The sequence below is a fragment of the Danio rerio genome, chromosome 10, assembly GCF_049306965.1.
Source record: "Danio rerio strain Tuebingen ecotype United States chromosome 10, GRCz12tu, whole genome shotgun sequence".
Classification (NCBI taxonomy): domain Eukaryota; kingdom Metazoa; phylum Chordata; class Actinopteri; order Cypriniformes; family Danionidae; genus Danio; species Danio rerio.
In genome coordinates, this window is record NC_133185.1 from 4053206 (window position 1) to 4072500 (window position 19295).

At 36.8% G+C, this 19295-nt stretch overlaps 1 protein-coding gene and 1 long non-coding RNA gene across 3 annotated transcripts in view; both read left to right on the plus strand.

Moving 5' to 3' along the window:
* ttc28 (tetratricopeptide repeat domain 28) overlaps positions 1–19295 on the plus strand; it is a 501039-nt gene that overhangs the window by 40433 nt on the left and 441311 nt on the right. The window lies entirely within an intron of this gene.
* LOC141376288 (uncharacterized) lies at positions 61–4650 on the plus strand. Its single transcript, XR_012386082.1, has 2 exons — positions 61–1545; positions 2760–4650. It is a non-coding gene; the product is annotated as an uncharacterized lncRNA (long non-coding RNA).

Sequence of the window (19295 nt, forward strand, 5' to 3'; positions counted from 1 at the left end):
TACTGTACATTGTTTCTGTAAAGCGACAAGACTTTTGTCTAGACAAAGTCAGACCTTACTGTCCTAATGAAATCATTAAAAATGAAGGCATGAATATATTTTATTTTGGTAAAATAAGCGTAATCTAGAGGCCTAGAAGTCAACTAGAATTCAAATTATTATTTGTTGTTCTTAAAACTTGGATAGGCGATAATTTTCACAGTATTTTTTCTTCTGGAAAAAGTCTTATTTGTTTTATTTAGGCTAGAATAAAAGCAGTTTTTATTAGCTTCCTTAAGTAATATTTTTTTGATTGTCACTTTAAGCTGTATACTAATATTGTCATGTTCACCAGCGAACAACCACCAGATGTCGCTGGTAAACATTCACACACAAACATTCACACTCATTGAACTACATATCTGCCATGTTATGGACTACAACACCCAGTCATGCCACACACACACAACCGGTTTCAGATCCACACTGATTGCACTCTCACAGCTGAAGCCACTCACACAATGATTATTTGGACTATTTAAAACCCTTTTCACACACACATGTTGCTGAGTCTTGTTTACTGTTAGTGACATTACAACGCGGTTTCCTTTGTCTGCCTTTGCCGTGTTTTTGATCCTTTGCCTTGTTTATTTATTTATTTAATGCTGTTTGCTGCCTGCCTCTGACCATCTGCCTGTAATTTTGACTTCGACTCTGGATTGCCCTCGTACATCTGTTTGCCCCTGTATTGACCATTGCTTGCCTGATGATTCTGATTAAACCTGCATTTGGATCCTACCTTCTGTTGTGAGTGTCACTCCCCGTCGTAACAAATATCTTGAAAACTATATAATATATATTATACGTTTACCAAAACAAGAAACAAGAAATATTCCTTCCTTTCAACAGAAATTGGGAGAACAAATATACAGGGGGGCTAACAATTCTGACTTTAACTATATATCATAAACAGCAGCCTCTGTATTTGTTGAAATCTTTATAATCTCTTGCCATTGAGTAATATAAATGCATCTTAAGTTTAACCAAATTAAATTCTAGAAGCCTCTCCTTTACAACCAGCAGTTAAATGGCAACACAAGTATATTCAGGTTTTTTTTTTTTTTGTAAATGAAGTGGTTCTGCATAACAGCAGTGACCCCGCACATAATCTTCTGCAAATGCACCATTCAAGCGACTAATTCCACAATCCCGTCTTTCTCTCGGGGGCTTTACCACAGCCCGTGTTTAGGAGGAAATAGAGCCGTTGCATTATACTGCCACAAATAGTGTGCAATCGCAAAGGTCACAACTTGGTTCTTAAAGCAGTGCATGTGACACGCATTATTCCACACAGATCGGGACACAGATCCAGTTTAAATGAGGGAGGCGATGATGTGGACCCAGAATTAAAAATGATTGGGTTTGTCTTGTGAAACACATGTTCCCTGTTGAGTTGCATTTAATGGCTCGTCAATGTAAAGCGGTTCAAGGCTGCTGCTGTGTTTTATGTTATGAGTGAATATCAATGTTTAGTACAGGATTTAGTTTTTGCAGCTGTTTGTTAAGGTGGCGAGCATACTGAGTTAGCCGTTTGAAAGGATTCAATTAATTCTGCGAATTCTTCATTCAGACGGCTGCTAGGATGTCTTTAGACTGATTTAACCACTGATTTGATGTATTTGAACAACTTTAAGTGATTTAAGTGATCCTTTGAGTGATTCATCCTAAAAAATCAGTGCATAACAGAAAGTTGTTTGGACTTTTGGTTTATTGGGATCCTGACGTGAAGCGGGAAACTGTTGTATGTGACTAAACTGTTTTTTTCAGCAAAACCAACCACCTGGATGTACTTTATACCACTTATTACTTGACTAATTGCCACAATTCATACAAATTAGACACAAAACATTGTTCTGAGCTGTAATAGTTTATAAATTCTTTAATACAACTCAAACAAACAGAAAGGAAAACAGCTGATGGAGTATACACTAACCTGCACATTGTTCAGTCACAAGAAGGTGCCAAACAGTTAAAAAACACAAATCTGAGAGGAATAAAACTGGCTGAATAAAGCGTAAAGCATGTGAACCTGTGTTATTTAGCGGTTGTTTTCTAAGAATAACATACCTTGGCATGTTTACTACAGGCTTTAGTTTTGCAGCTGTTTGTTAAGGTGGCGAGCATACTGAGTTAGCCGTTTGAAAGGATTCAATTAATTCTGCGAATTCTTCATTCAGACGGCTGCTAGGATGTCTTTAGACTGATTTAACCACTGATTTGATGTATTTGAACAACTTTAAGTGATTTAAGTGATCCTTTGAGTGATTCATCCTAAAAAATCAGTGCATAACAGAAAGTTGTTTGGACTTTTGGTTTATTGGGATCCTGACGTGAAGCGGGAAACTGTTGTATGTGACTAAACTGTTTTTTTCAGCAAAACCAACCACCTGGATGTACTTTATACCACTTATTACTTGACTAATTGCCACAATTCATACAAATTAGACACAAAACATTGTTCTGAGCTGTAATAGTTTATAAATTCTTTAATACAACTCAAACAAACAGAAAGGAAAACAGCTGATGGAGTATACACTAACCTGCACATTGTTCAGTCACAAGAAGGTGCCAAACAGTTAAAAAACACAAATCTGAGAGGAATAAAACTGGCTGAATAAAGCGTAAAGCATGTGAACCTGTGTTATTTAGCGGTTGTTTTCTAAGAATAACATACCTTGGCATGTTTACTACAGGCTTTAGTTTTGCAGCTGTTTGTTAAGGTGGCGAGCATACTGAGTTAGCCGTTTGAAAGGATTCAATTAATTCTGCGAATCCTTCATTCAGACGGCTGCTAGGATGTCTGTAGACTGATTTAACCACTGATTTGATTTATTTGAACAACTTTAAGTGATTTAAGTGATCCTTTGAGTGATTCATCCTAAAAAATCAGTGCATAACAGAAAGTTGTTTGGACTTTTGGTTTATTGGGATCCTGACGTGAAGCGGGAAACTGTTGTATGTGACTAAACTGGTTTATTAAGCAAAACCAACCACCTGGATGTACTTTATACCACTTATTACTTGACTAATTGCCACAATACATACAAATTAGACACAAAACATTGTTCTGAGCTGTAATAGTTTATAAATTCTTTAATACAACTCAAACAAACAGAAAGGAAAACAGCTGATGGAGTATACACTAACCTGCACATTGTTCAGTCAAAAGATGGTGCCAAACAGTTAAAAAACGCAAATCTGAGAGGAATAAAACTGGCTGAATAAAGTGTAAAGCATGTGAACCTGTGTTATTTAGCGGTTGTTTTCTAAGAATAACATACCTTGGCATGTTTACTACAGGATTTAGTTTTGCAGCTGTTTGTTAAGGTGGCGAGAATAGCGATTAAGCCATTTGAAAGGATTCAATTAGTCATTGAGACTAAGCATTGAGCAATTCAGACGACTGCTAGGATGTCTTCAGACTGATTTAACCATCGAATTGATTCATTTAAACAACACACGGCCTATCAGTGATTAATTCCAAAATGTAACGCGTAACAGAAAGTTGTTTGGGCTATTTATGTTCAGGATAAAGTACGTCTAGGAGGTTGTTATCAGACTTAGCACTGTTGTATACAAGAGAACGGATTTGTTCTGCAAAACCAACCACCTGGATGTACTTTATCCCACTTATTACATGACTAACTGCCACAATACATACAAATTAGACACATAACAATGTTCTGAGCTGTAATAGTTTATAAATTCTTTAATAAAACTCAAAGAAGCAGAAAGGAAAACAGCTGATGAAGTATACACTAACCTGTGCATTATTCAGTATCAACAGTATTTACTATTCAACTGGCTGAATAAAGCATAAAGCGTAGAAGCCTGGGTTATTTAGCGGTTGTTATGCTGGAATAACATAACCTGAAATGTCTAGTGGGTATTATTGTATGTAAAATACTTCATTCTAATTGATCAGTTGTGACATGAAGACCTTGCTTTTATAGAGTCGAGTATCTCAGACAGCTGGCTATTAATTGTATCTAGAATTAGAGCTGTTCAATTTGGGGAAAATATCTAATTGCGAATTATTATTATTTTTTGACAGATATTGCAATTTTGCGTTTGCGATTGCGAGTGTTTGGTAAAAAAGGAACTGAAAAGATATTAACTTGCTCTAACTTTTATTAAAAATTAGTTTTTAAGTATTCAGAAATTAAACACTAGTTTTCCGCCATTATCCCACTTGTTCGCACTCTCCTATTTGTTTATTTTACTCTGGGCATTCCGCATAGTTCGGTTGCGCAATTCTGTTCGGGCAGAACAAAAGTGTGCTCACTCAGTTGGCTAGTAAGACTGTCACACACAGATGGCAGTCACGCATTTGCTCTGGGTGGGGGAAATGACATAAGACATATATATTTCATTTCGCAGCCTCTTGCGATTAGCTAATCGCAATGTTTCAAAACGCGATTGTGATTTGATTTTTGATTACTGGCACAGCCCTATCTAGAATACTTAATTCTTATTGGTCAGTTGCGAAATGGAGACCTTTCTTCTGGAAAAAAGTCTTATTTCTTTTTGTTTGGCTGAATTAAAATTAGTTTTTCAATTTATAAGAACGTAACAAAAACTTCATAATAAACTTCGTAATAAACTTTGTAATAAAAAAAATAAATTCAATTGGCTACAGAACAAATCACAGCTGTCCAGGGACTTGCCTAATTAACCTAACCTGCCTAGTTAAACTAATTAACCTAGTTAAGCCTTTAAATTACACTTTAAACTAAATACTAGTATCTCGCAAAATAGCTAGTAAAATATTATGTACTGTCATTATGGCAATGATAAAAGAAATTAGTTATTAAAACTATTAATATTTAAAACAGTTGATAAAACTTCACTGTGTTTAACATTCATTTATGAACTATTTAAAAATATATATCGTTTATTCATTTTAATGTTTATTATTTTATTCAAATAATTATTTAAATTATCAGTGCCTAGATATTCTAAAGCACGGAGAATATTCATTAATTCTCCTGAGATCTGAGAGACTTTTTGGACAAAAGGACTAAACGATCCAATCTATCTCTTTTGTCAGACGGACGTGAAATTGATGGTTTATCTTTCTCCTAAATGGTCGCTATCAATCTGGCCCCTTTTTAGTTTGACGTGCCGATGCTGTTACGCTGCAGCTTGTCTCTTATTGGGCGAGGGGTCAAAATGCAAATGACGTTTTGACAGACAAGGGCAGCGGAAATCAGCAATGCTTTTAGGCAGATGGACAAACACGTCCATCTCTCCAGTGAGTTTGATGTTGACAACAAGGTCACCGCTGTATCTTATCTGGATACGAACTGTGATAAGATTTGAGCAGCTTGTAAGTATTTTGCTGGAAATCTACATTAAGTATGTGACTCTATATTTATCTTCTTCTTCTATTGGTCTAATTGATTATCAGTGGATGGTTTTATCAATACAAAAAACAGCAATTGTTTGTTGATCTTTTATCCAAATTTAGAAACTTTCTCCATGTTTGAAACGCTGGAAATCTCGTATACACTGTTAACAATATCCTGTAGAATCTACAGTAACTTAAAGGCAGCAGTTTGTCAGTAACTTACCGTAAATCAATTACAGTAAAATGCCGTATTTACATTTGCAGCCACTCTTATCTTGGTGTATATGTATTTACAGTATTTTATATCTTTACTGTAAAATATACAGTAATTTTCACAGTGCAACTTTAAAATACAGTAACACTGCATAACTATCATACATTAAAATTCTGTTCGTATCACAATTCAGTGACAACAAAATTACTGTATTTACATTTATAGCACCATTTACCTTGCTGTGTGTGTATTTACAGTATTTGATATATTTACTGTAAAACTTTGTGAATTGTAAAATACAGTAAAATACTGTAACATGCTGCAAAACTGTTATACAGTAACACGCCCTAAATGTTGCACAGCCATAAATTTTATTCGGTGATTCATAAAAAGTGATATAAAATCAACTTAAGTTGTCATGCATCTCTACGATATGTATATTGCATATATTATTATCACGATAGCATTATTTTTACGATATATCGTGCAGCCCTAAATTTATTCAGTAGTTCATGAAAAATTATATAAAATGAACTTAAGATATCATGCTTCCCTGCGAAATTAATATTCCATATACTATTATTGTGATAACAATATTTTTCCGATATATTGTGCAGCCCTAAATTCTGTTTGGTAGTTAATTAAAAGGTATATAAATTTACCTTAATTTATGATCCTTCTCTGTGATGTGAAAATTGCATATATTATTATCACGATAACAATATTTTTTTGATGTGTTGTGTATTGTGCAACCCTAAATTCTATTCGGTAGTTCATGAAACTCTCACTTCTCTGCAATATGAATTTTGCATATACTAAATCACGATAACAAAAATAAATTCTAATCAGTGGTTCATGGAAGGAAGTTGACGGTTCATTCCTCTGCAGCGACCTCAGATTAATAAAGATACTAAGCCGAAAAGAAAAGGAATGAATGAATGAGTCAATGGAAGGTGATATAATTTTAACTTAATTCATTATGGAACCCTAAATTCTATTCGTTAGTTCATGAAAAGTTATAGAAAATGTATTTATTGTGCTTCTCAGCAATAAGAATATTGCATATATTGTTATCGCGATAGCAAATTTCTCTAATTCTATTCGGTAGTTTTATGAAAAGTGATATAAAACTAACTTAAATTTATCTTCTCTGCGATGTGCATATTGCATATACTATTATCGCAATAACGATATTTTTTTATATCGCACAGCTAACTTATATGTAATGTTATATAAAATGACTTTATTCTATTTGATAGTTAATGAAAAGTTATATTAACTTTCCTTAATTTATTGCGCTTCTCTGCGATAAGAATATTGCATATATTATTATCACATTAACAATAATTTTCCGATATATCGCGCAACCCTAAATTCTATTCGGTAGATCATGAAAAGTTAGATAAAATTAACTTAATAGCGTTTTTCTACAAAGTATGGATTTTTCATATACTATTATTGTGATTATTTTTGATACATTGCACAACCCTAAATTCTGTTCAGTAGTTCATGAAAAGTTATACAAAATTAACCTAATTTATTGTCCTTCACTGCTATATGAATATTGCATATACCATTATCATTAAAGCAATATTTTTCCGATATATTGTGCAACCCTAAATTCTATTCAGTTTATGAAAAGTTATATCAATTTAATTTGTAACGCTTCTCTGCGATATGAATATTGTTTATACTATTATTGCTTTAACGATATTTTCCAATATATTGCGCAACCCTAATTTCTATTCAGTAGTTCATGAAAAGTGATATAAAATTAACTTAGTTTGTCGCGCTTCTCCACAATACAAATATTGCACATACTATTAATACAATAACGATATTTATTCGATAAATCGCACAACCATAAATTTAATTTGGTAGTTCATGAAAAATTATACAATATTAACTTCATTTATCACGCTTCTCTACGACATGAACATTGCATATACCATTATCGTTATAGCAATATTTTTCCGATATATTCCGCAACCCTAAATTTTATTCAGTAGTTTATGAAAAGTTATATCAATTTAATTTATAACGCTTCTCTGCGATATGAATATTGTATATACTATTATCGCTTTAACGATATTTTCCAATATATTGCGCAACCCTAGTTTCTATTCAGTAGTTCATGAAAAGTGATATAAAATTAACTTAGTTTGTCGCGCTTCTCCACGATACAAATATTGCACATACTATTATCACGATAACGATATTTATTCGATATATCGCACAACCATAAATTTAATTTGGTAGTTCAAGAAAAATTATACAATATTAACTTAATTTATCACGCTTCTCTACGACATGAATATTGCATATACTATTATCACCATAACGATATTTTTCCAGTATATCGCACAACCCCTAAATTCTATTTGGTAGTTCATTAAAAAGCGTTACAAATCTCATATCTGCAGGTTTAGAGCTTTTGCGAAATTCTAAAGGCGTCTCTTGCTCAGAAAAGACATTTACCTACTCGGGCATGGAGCAGAGTAACAAGTTTGGAGAAAGGGCACATCAGCATACGGGAGCACTCGGGCCCCTGCTGTAATTGGTCTCGGTCCGGCTGGTAGACGAGCAGCTGTAATTGGTTTAAATAGGAGAGAGGTGTGTTAACAGCGGAGATGATGACTTGGTGTGTGTGAAGATGGAAGAAGACACATCCTGAGCATGCATGTGTGTGTGTGTGTGTGTGTGCGTGGGCACAGGGCAGATGCTTACGCTACACATGCCGACATCTGCTGCAGTCTCTCTAGAGGCGGACGACTCGCTGTATCAGCAGTCTCTCACACACACAGACACTCACACACACATGCTGTAGTACCTACTAATCTGCATCAAAGCTACATCAATAAACTCTACATTTATAGGTCACGTTTTTGTTGATCAAGCTTTGATGATTCTGATGGATTTTGAAGGACGCGCAGGAAGAACGGATGCCTCGTTTGGTGTCAGCAAGCGATCATGGACCGTCTGACGCATATTACTCAACAAAATGAAAAAAATCTGATTCGATTGTAATCTGATTCGTCGGCTTTTTGTAATATCCAGGTGTCAGGCCGGACAGGTTTTTATTGGTTTGCTGAAACAAAATTGTGTTTAAAAATAATTTAGGCTATAATGCCTAGAGTAGAGTGTTGGTGGAGAGTTGGGGTGTCTTCTGAAAACACAACCCAGGTAAATTGCGCTGTTTTCTTTACGTAAAAGCTGCCTAATGGATATTTTGTTTCATTTAAACAAGAGCTGCACAACATATCACAGAACTATCGTTATTGCGATTAATAGTATATGCTAGAGCTGCACAATTAATCGTAAAAAGATTTCGATCTCGATTCGACCCCCTAAACTATCTCAATCCAGCATTTCTACGATTCTGTCAATCATATTTTCAAGTTCAGGAGAGAACCAAAAGTGACCGCACAAGTCTTCACATTGTTTTACATACGTTGTTCAGCAACGTGGACACCTCCAAATGGTGTTGAAAGAGTCAAATGCTGTATTTATAAGATATAATTCACTACAAAAATGTAATTTCTGTCTTCATGTAATGTATCTACGACCGCAAAATCACACGTGACTTGAGCTGACTGTCAGCTGTTACCAAAGGGAGGGCGGGCGTGCGCGCCTCTGAATGAAGTCTACTTAATTGAACTGAACTTGCATAGGCTGTGAATTAAAAAGCGTGTGATTTTGCGGTCGTAGATACATTACATGAAGACAGAAATTACATTTTTGTAGTGAATTATATCTTATAAATACAGCATTTGACTCTTTCAACACCATTTGGAGGTGTCCACGTTCCTGAACAACGTATGTAAAACATGGTGAAGACTTGTGCGGTCACTTTTGGTTCTCTCCTAAACTTGAAAATATGATTGACAGAATCGTAGAAATGCTGGATTGAGATAGTTTAGGGGGTCGAATCGAGTGATCGTTTGGGAGCCGCGCGGGAAGTGAACCACTCTTAGCAGTGAAAATAAAATCCAAAAATGCACACAGTGTTACCAGATGTAGCTGACTGATTCCATCACAAACCCGCCGAAATGCAAAAGTACCCACCCAGTCTTCTGTATTCATGCAAAATTAGCCTATATTGACAAAGGTGGAGTGTTTAGTATACAATGTCAATACAGAACTGTTAAGCTTTAAATATGAAAATTGCCTAAACAGTTTTTTAAATGAAATGCTAATGGTCTAATCCGATTCAATGATTTATGCTAAGCTAAGTTAAAGTGCTGCATTCAGACCTGGAGATCAGCTGAACAGATTTTGGGGTAAATAGTAAATCTGTTGAACTCTACATATAGATGACTTGTAAGGATCAGGTTTTCAAGGGACAGTATACCGTGGTATGGAAAAGTCAAGGTTTTACAACCATCAAAATTTTCTGCAATACCATTGCTAAGGTATACAGTTGAAGTCAGAATTATTAGCCCCCCTGAATTATTAGACTGCTTGTTTATTTTTTCCCCAATTTCTGTTTGACGGAGAGCAGATTTTTTTCAACACATTTCTAAACATAATAGTTTTAATAACTCATCTCTAATAACTGATTTACTTTATCTTTGCCATGATGACAGTAAATAATATTTGACTAGATTTTTTAAGACACTTCTCGACAGCTTAAGTGACATTTAAAGACTTGACTAGGTTAATTAGGTTAACTAGGCAGGTTGGGGTAATTAGGCAAGTTATTGTATAACAATGGTTTGTTCTGTAGACTATCAAGAAAATATAGCTTAAAGGGGCTAATAATTTTGTTCCTAAAATGGTGTTTAAAAAATTAAAAAACTGCTTTTATTCTAGCCGAAATAAAACAAATAAGACTTTCTCCAGAAGAAAAAATATTATGAGACATACTGTGAAAATTTTCTTGCTCTTTTAAACATCATTTAGAAAATATTTTAAAAAGAAGAAAAAAATTAAAGGGGGCTAATAATTCTGACTTCAACTTTATGTACAATTTTTTTTACTTTTTAAACATTTTTTAGTATCTCCAGCAGAAAAAATATCCAAATATCCCATTTAAATTGTAAAAAAAAATCTGATTTTGAAATAAATGAAAACAGCACAAGTCAGTGATTCACTTTAATTATTTAGCCTGACACCTTTACTGCTTCAAGATATTTAATATATTGTGTTTAAAACGGAAAAAGTTTTCACAAAAAGGTAATCACAAAAACGTGAAACTGTGATTTTATTTTATTTATTTTAATTTATTTATTTATTTTATTTATTTATTTATTTTTATTCAAGGTTATCATACCGTCAGAATCTTGGGCCCATGCCTAATGACATAATGAGCTTATTTCCCTCAAAATTGGAGTGTTTCTATAATATTTGAAACCAACTTTTTCTGAAATGTTCGCTTTTGTATCTCGTTATATACTCACAAAAAAAAAAAAGCCAAACAAACTTTGTTTTGACCTGGTTTCCTTAAAACGATGCCACACTAGCTCTCATTTCAGTTTAGTTTGAAGTAAATCAGGCCCTAAGAACAGACCTGACTTTATCCCGAGAGGTGATTCGGATTGATAATGAGTCTGATTCTCTTGCGTTTGGGTGTGTTTGAGGTGTGTTAGTGTGTGTGAGTGTGTGTGGACTCACAGTTAAAGAGGCTCCAGCTTTATTCATGGTCGCTGCATATGGTTTGAGCGTCTCCCCATAGGCAGCACTTTGAAGCTGCTGGTTTGGCCTTGCATGTGGGTAAGACTCATGAAATAAACCCAGGCCTGCTTCTTCTGCTACTTCTTCTTCTCTTTCCGTCTCTCCCACACACACACTCACACACACACAGCTCTGGGCTTGGCTTCCCACCCGGGGAACAATCTCCATATTGGCCTGAAAGCCTTGTCTCTCTTTTGCTTTGTTCCTCTGTTGAGCGTAATGCCTCTTGACAGACCCTGAATGACAAAAGCGTGGTGGGAGTTTCCCAGAACATGGAACAAAAAAAACTTGGATCTGTTTGTAGAAATTCCTGCAGCACGTGTCGGGAATGGACCCTCGGTATACCTGCGGGTTTCCGAAAAAAAGCCACAAACACTAGGATGGTTTGAAAGGCGAGAGCTCATGCGAGTCTAGGAGATCAAAAGAGTCGGAGCGAAGAAGCCGTGTAGCTTCAGTCTCTTATCAGCTCCCACAGGAGAACTTTGTTGCTCAGAGCTCGCTCTCTCGTACAGTGTAAGAGAAAAATCGGTGAGATTTAGGGTAGAAAATGGCACCTGTACTTGCTCATTTCTATTTCAGAGACAACTTAAGTATTTAAGCATTGTTAAAGTCTCATCGAACAACTAAACGTGTCTAGATTTCTGCATGTTTTATTATATATTATATATATATATTTTTTGGTGTTTTTAATATTTCCAACCCGGGCTCATTGTGGAAACGTAGCCCTGCGTTTCTGCGGACCGCGATTTACGTCCCGGGAGGTACGTATTTGAGCGTTTTTTGTTTTCGCGGATCCGCGAGAGGCTGCTGTGCGCGCTTTTTCACATCTCGGGCGCCTCTCCGGAGCGTGCGCCGTTCGCGCCTGCGCCGTTCTCGCGCGAAAAGCCGCCGGATCGGCCGACTCGGCCGTGCTCCTCTTCCTCCTCCTCCTCCTCCTTCCCTAAACCCGAGCGACGGTTCGCAAAAGCCGTCCAGAAAAAAAGCAAAAGCCCTCGTCTTCGATTTCGACCGCGTTTTCGGATCCCCCCGCGTTCTCGCCCTTATTTTTCGATTTCCGTTTTTCGTCTTACCTGATTTCCGGAACAGCTGTTCCCCGGACTCGATCGCGGTCGTCGTCCCCGCGGCCGGCTCCTCCTCCTCCTCTGGGGCCTCCGCTCCGCCGACGCAATGCTGTGAGCTAAGCGGACAAACTGATTGCATCGGGAAAGCCCTCCACTCGGAGGCGAGCCGTTGGCCGGCGAGCGTGAAGAGGAGGGGCGGAGCGGCGCCACACCGCCCCGCAGCGTTCGCTCGAAAAAAACTAAACGGCCTTATATACCTCCGACCACGTAAATCGCGGTCTCCAGAAACGTCCGCGGGGCTACGCTTCCAGAATGAGCTTGGGTTGAATATTTCAGTTGCTATGAGGCTGTTTGGGGATTTGTTTCTCGTGTGCTGTGTCTGACATCACGTTTTATAGTTATTAGTACTTTTGGTGGGGCTTGGTGATAATATAGTGTCTGCAAAAATTTGATAACATGCTAAATAAATTTTAAATGCAGTTAAAGTCAGAATATCAGCCCCCCTGTATACTTCCCCATCAATTTCCTTTTCAAAAGTTCACACTTAGCTGATGCTTGATAGTAAAGCTAGTTTGGCATGCTGTCCCGGGAGAGAGCCCTGAGCTTATAAGATCCTCGAGCTCTGGGCTCCCTCCCGTTGCAAGGCGAGAGTGGAGTTTGAGCTCAGGTAGATCTCGATGACTCCCCCTCTCAAGTGTCAGATATGGATGCTGAAAGGTGTACTCAGAGTTTAGCTAAAGTATTTGGATTAATTGTTTAGGGTGCTTGTTTTTGAACTGTGGGAGGAAACCGGAGGACCCGGGGAAAACCCACGCGACCACGGGGAGAACAAGCAAACTCCGCACAGAAATGCCGTCTGGTTTGGAAAGGAATTAAACCAGGGGCATTCTTGCTGTGAGGCAACAGCGCTAATCGCTGGCCACCGTGTCGCCCGTTTGATAGGAGGGAAAGTAGGGTTGGGTGGGGGGGTTTCTTCAAGACGAAGATATTGAGATGAGAAAAGTCTGGTTATTTATAGCGAATTAAAGATCGTCTGATAGGATAATTAGTCATTAGCTAAAGTTGGGACAGCTGTGAACAATCATAAGCATGTGATACTCTCGAATTTTGTTTATGAATAAACTTCACTTAACGAAAGAAGAATTTTATAACACATTTCTAAATATATTAGTTTTAATTACTCATTTCTAGAGCCAGACAGAATCTGCGGACATTTTTTGCTATTTCTGCTCAGAATATTGTCAAAAATATGCAGGTTTTTGAATTTTGGGTGTATCGTAACTAAAAACGTAATATGGTAAATTAAAAAATAATACATTTTAAACTTTTATTAAATGTTTACAATGGAAATTCTATTAGATCCATTTATTTGATAAACAAAGCAAGTCTCTAATATAATATATCTACCATATTTCTACTAATAGACAGTAATGATTACTTTACAAACTATATTGTCAGTAAATCATATGAACTTGTTCATGTTAGTCAGCAGGGCTTCACATTAACGTTTTTGTTCACCAGCCACTGTGGCTAGTAGATTTCCAACATTACTAGCCACTCGCCATTTTCGCTAACAACATTTTTCTTGTTGGGAGTATTTCTCACAAACGCTACGTGAGACTTTCTTCCTTTAAGTCTGTCTGTTGTCTGATGGAGCCGAGGGAGTAGATTAAAGCATGCGGGAAGGCACGTAGAAACAGTAGGCAGGAAAGACTCGTCTTAAAGGCGCAGTATGACAAAACCTCCCCCTGCTGGAAATGGGTATAAAACAGGATCTTGTAAAAGGTATAATGAAAAATCCGGTGCGTGTTTTGAGCTGAAACTTTATATACACTTTCTAGAGACGCAAAAGACTTAATTAAAATCTAAAAAAAGGCGTAACCTAGGTGCCCTTTAAATGAAACATTCTTACATATATCCGCTTTAAATAGACGAAATAACTATATTTATCATCCACCAGGTGAAAATGGTAAGTCTGCAGGCTGAAATCTCCAGAGTAAAGCAATAAGGCTGAAATATGAGCCGCAGTAACAGCGACTTGCTTCCCCGAGCAAACACCACTAATTATCAGAGTAGTAATAATAAAAACATCAGTCCTGCTCCGTGTTCCCTCTGACGTCATTTCCCTGCTCTTCACTGATACCTCATTTCATTTTCTCCTTTATTTTCCCTCGCGCCGCTGCCAGGGAGACCATTAAAACAAGGTCCCGTCTGCCGCTCTGCCCTCTCATCTCGCAGGCCGCCGAGGTATATATACGCTGGAAGGAAAAATCCAGAAGCCCGAACGTCTGGAACCACTAATAATGGGGTCCGGGGCTGCAATTTCCAGAGGAGGGTTGAACTTAATGAACAATCAAATAAAGGATTTGAAATTACAGACCTTTAAAGGGAAAGAATCTGAGGTCGCCCTTGGTTGTGAGAAATCTCAGCGTTCAAGGAGTCCAGAGGCCTTCTGAAGGGACGGCTTTATGTGAGTGTGTGTATTCGGTTTGAATGCTTATTATATTCTATATAGACACTAAAAATGCTGGGTTCCACATAATTCATTTGTGTTGGGATAGCATGAAGCACTTAAGTTAACTTCGTTTTACAAATTTAAGTGGACTGAACATAAAACAATTAGGTTGCCCCAGGGCCGGAGTGGGACTCCTTTTTAGCCCTGGAGTTGCCAGCCTTAGACCGGCCCATCTCAGTTCACGACTGACTATATTAAAATAACGTCATTTCCAATTCAGTTTCTAATGTCACGATCACGTCTTTTTCAAGGAAACTGCTGCTTTAGAACTTGAAATGTTCAACAACCCAAACAGTATTATATGTTTTAACAATAATAAAAAAAAAACTCAATTAGATAGGTAAGGATCGAACTCGGAGCCTGCGATGTCATAACACAACATGCTGACCACTGGACCACAATGGCGGCATTATAAATGATTGGAATGGATGCGCTGCCATCTGCAAGACTTGTCTATTGACGGCTTAATCTTTTTTCCCCTTTTTAGATTTCTGATCAAGTTATGTCAGATTATTAATTCATTATTAATGTAGTGAATCATCTGATTTTCATTGAGCAGGTGTAATATTCATTAATATTAATTATTCGAATTCTTATATTCACTAAGGTGCTGCTGTTTGGGGTCGAATAATAGTTACGTCATCATCAACATGCAGGCTGCATTTTGCTCACGGGGCTGCGAGAAAATAAATAAAAAGAGCAGAGCTGCGGCAAAATAATGAATAAAAAGAGTGAGACTGTGGTCAAATAAATAAATAAATGAAAAAAAGTGTGACTGCTGAGAGTGCAAGCAGCTAACGTTAGGGACACCGGCCCTCGCAGCCAAAAAAACGGACTGGCCCATCGGGAATTCTCCCGGTCCTCCCGATTAGCCAATCCGGGTCTGGGTTGCCCCAAAAAACCCTCAAGAATTGTGCAAACATCATTTTTGAGTGCAATACACACACACACACACACACAAATGCAGGGTTCCACACAATTCCTTCATGTTGTCCCAACACAAATCGATGTTAACATAATCGTTTTATATAAACTTAATTATTGAACAGAAAGTCCCCGAAAAAGCCTAATGCTGTGTTCACACCAAATGAGGAATGCGCGGATAAATTGCGAAATTAGCCCGTAAATACACACGGGAACATTTGAGTTTACTCGCTTCATTCGCGCTTCAAAATACGATTTATTCGCGTCATTGGCAGGGCTTCTGTCTGCCCGGTGACTGTAGCTTGGTTGCTAAATGGCTAACATGGATATATATATATATTTTTTTTTTATCAATATATTTTTTATTATTTTAACATCAATAATTTACCGAATCATTTCAGTATGCATGTAAATATTCTTTTCTAACCCCCTTTCCCACCCTCACAAGACAGAACACTTAAATAGACATACTTGTGAGACATCGAGCTGATGTGTAAATTAAGAGGAAATAAACAATAAACAAACAATAATGACTAATAAAGGGTTAAAGCAATCATAGTTTTCCATCCGTATTTTATTTTTCACCATACCTCTTGTCTCTATCCAAGAATTTAAGAGGGCGCCTTATTGCTTTAAGTAAAACGCTTAATTGAAGTAATTAGTGTGGAGTTCTGCCTCAGTAAATCTGCCTGTTTGACGCGGCCGCTCAATAATTGATTGACTCAGAATTCCAGAGAGGAACTTTGCGTTTTTGGCTTGAGGAGGTTTCACTTCATGCCCCATTATTATTTCATGAGCTTATTAGTTCATTTTGATGGGATATCCCTGGCTTAACTGTGTTTGCATGCTAAATGAGGCGCTTGCGTAATTATGAATACCAGACTAATATATGCCTTAACATAATGGATCATTACTTAGCACTGAATTTAAAAAAGGCAATGCTTTTTGAAGCATTTTAAATTGTAATATAAATTCTTCAGTAAACACAGCTGGGATTATTATTTTTTTCTTATGGCCATTCTCGTGTAATTGTACTTGTGTAGATCATATTAGAGTGTTTTTGTATTTGGTGAATACTGAAAATACAGTAGGGGAAATAGGTATCTAACACGTGACCATTTTTCTCAGAAAACACATTTCTGAGGTGCTTTTGACTAGAAATGTTCACGAGATGTTAGAGCTGCACGATTCTGGCTATAATGAGAATCGCGATATTTTTGCTGAAAATAAAGATCACGATTTTCTCACGATTCTGTAGATGTAAAATAAAGGTATGGTAAAAGCAAACATATGGCAACATCGATAATAATATTATGTGTAGGTCTACTGGTTTTTATAAATAATTCTATTCTACTTATAATAATTCTGATGTTGAATTATTATGTTTGAGATTTATGCTTGCAATCTTTCATATTAGACAATTTTATTCACTAGTAAAACCAGACATTTGCCATGATCAGATTATATTCAACAATGTATAGGCTAGAGTAGTTATACTGACATTGTAAACATTTATTTTGATGCACAACTGTGTGTTTGCTATGAAAGAAAAAAACATATTAAATGCTTGTCGTAATCATTACTCTAAAATGCGATATGATCATTTAGATGAAGTGCACACTTTCGGTTTCATTCTGACTGCTAAGTGCTGTTCATACTTCGCGCGCGGCTCCCAAACGATCACTCTGTGCCTGTAAGAGTTGAAATATTGCAAATATTCTGATATCTTTGACAATTCAAAACATGAGCTGAAAACAGAGACTGGTGACTTAACAACCCAGCAGGTGGGAATGCGGGAAAAACTAGTTCCTGCTGCATTTGCATCTGAGTCTGCTGAAACTCAGCTTCATCCCCCCATTTCACGCATATGGTCATTTCAATGTTTGAATGTTCTAGATTAACCAAACTGACTTTAACTTTCATGTTTGATATCATTTGAAATGTTTCAGTGCGATTGGTACAATGGTCTCATTCTCTCAGAAATAGATAGATATACAATAAATATATAACTTCAGGCATCTTTTGAACCACTGTGAAGGGTGTGACTTTCCACTAAGTGTGAATGCCTTTTGTTATTCACACCCCCTTCCTTGAGGGAATTCTTGGATTATTTAAGGTAAGGTTTGAGAAAGACTCAGCGCGATTCTGCCTACCCAGATCAGCCCATAACATGGAGCCTAGGCTCCACGTTATGTAAAATTTACACGTTATGTAAAAAGTCAGGAATGCATCTTTTAATCTTGGATTTATCTTTGATAATTTGATGTTTTGTATTGATCGTTTATGAATTGACTGATTGAATTTGGCATAATACATTTACCTGACTAATAAATTATGTTTTGAATTATTCAAACCTCGTGTTATTATCACTGATAAATGTTGTTGTCCATAGCACTACAAGCCACTGTACAGGTTAGTAACGGACTAAAACATGTTAGACGGAGCAGCGTGGCACGCTATACAATGTTGTTAGAGGTCCGACTAACAAATTGACATTATTTCAAGTATACTTGGACTGTAAAAGGCCAACTATTTAGAACAACAAAATATTGTTGAAACTACTTTAAATGTGGATATTTAGGCCTTCATCTACAAACTTATAATCCTGTGCGATTATTATTAAAATACTTTGTCTTAATTAAGTAGATAACAGATCTATGGGGACCACATAAAAATCTCCTAAATTGAGTAAGTAGGGTTCTGCCTTTTTAGGAGAGTGGTTAATCGCCTCTGTTTAATGACCAAGACTGACAAGCTTGTATTAAGAGATTGTATACCCGGCCGGTGCAAGACTCGGGATGCTATAGGAATCTGAGTAAATGAGAATAAGGTATAATAACAAATCAAAAGAATATCCAATCATAATCTAAAATAATGTGAAAGGAAACAAAATAATCTTCTCAATGTTTTATAATTGGAGTCAGATAAAACGAGGATAAATACATTAATATTCTAAACCACCTCATACTAAAATTGGAGTCAGATATGAGTTAAGTTTAATATAAATCAACATTGTGCACTGGAAAGACCGAACATGCAGTGAACCTTCATCCACCAGTGGATACCGTCATTGGACCAACTGGCTGGACCCTACAGTGCCACAAACTGAATATTATTTACAACTGTATTACCTGTTACTCGCAACATATGCAGGTTCTGTTCACTAAAGTAGACGCGCGCACGTCTATCATTAAGTAGAGTGCGCCCGCCCACCCTTTCTGTGATAACAGCTCACGGCCAGCAGCTCACGTCACGTGTGATTTCCTGACTGCGAAAACATCATTATATGAAGACAAAAATGACATTTTTTGGTGAATTATACCTTATAAATACAGCATGTGACTCATTCGAGATCATTTGGAGGTGTTAATGTCACTGAGCAACGTGTGTGAAACAATGAAAAGACTCGTGCAGCCGCCTTTTCTTCTCTCCTGAACTTGAAAATATGATTGGCAGAATCGTAGAAATGCTGGATTAAGATCGTCTGGGGGGGTCGAATCGAGATTGCGATCTTTTAAC